Source organism: Nicotiana sylvestris, chromosome 4 (assembly GCF_000393655.2).
Source record: "Nicotiana sylvestris chromosome 4, ASM39365v2, whole genome shotgun sequence".
Lineage (NCBI taxonomy): Eukaryota > Viridiplantae > Streptophyta > Magnoliopsida > Solanales > Solanaceae > Nicotiana > Nicotiana sylvestris.
The window spans coordinates 23,993,936-23,994,601 of NC_091060.1; the positions used below are offsets into that span (position 1 = coordinate 23,993,936).

Sequence of the window (666 nt, forward strand, 5' to 3'; positions counted from 1 at the left end):
CAAGTCTAGGTCTCCAATACCAAGCCCTAGTTTTCCCAATTTTAACCCTTAATTCCATTAATTATATGTAACTTTACACTCATTATAGGTGCGAAAGTGTGAAGCCTTAAAACGACATAACTTTACACTCATTTATCCGTTTTACGCGATTCCTCTTTTGATTTTATGTATTTTTACGGATGCCGCCTTCGAAACCAAGACGTAGTGACATGTCAAGATCCTCTTTAATTTTTTTTATCATTCATGTAAAAAAAATATCGTTTACACTGCGTAAAAGTCATTTGTGATTTTATTGGATCTACCATCGATATATTAAAAGAAGTAGGATACAAATTTTGCCAAAAAAAAGGATGCAACACGAGGACTTCCCAGGGGGTCACCCATCCTAGTACTACTCTCGCCCAAGCACGCTTAACTTCGGAGTTCTGATGGGATCCGGTGCGTTAGTGCTGGTATGATCGCATCCAACATTCCTTGCACTCTAAATTTTCTTATTACCCTTCCTCCTTCCGCTCTAGGTGCGAAAGTGTGAAGCCTTAAAACGACATAACTTTACGCTCATTTATCCGTTTTACGCGATTCCTCTTTTGATTTTATGTATTTTTACGGATGTCGCCTTCGAAACCAAGACGTAGTGACATGTCAAGATCCTCTTTAATTTTTGCC

At 38.4% G+C, this 666-nt stretch overlaps 1 non-coding gene across 1 annotated transcript; it reads right to left on the reverse strand.

Moving 5' to 3' along the window:
• Positions 1-347: 347 nt before the first annotated feature.
• On the reverse strand, positions 348-466 carry LOC138890848 (5S ribosomal RNA). The gene has a single exon (XR_011407242.1). It is a non-coding gene; the product is annotated as a 5S ribosomal RNA (ribosomal RNA).
• Positions 467-666: the final 200 nt, after the last annotated feature.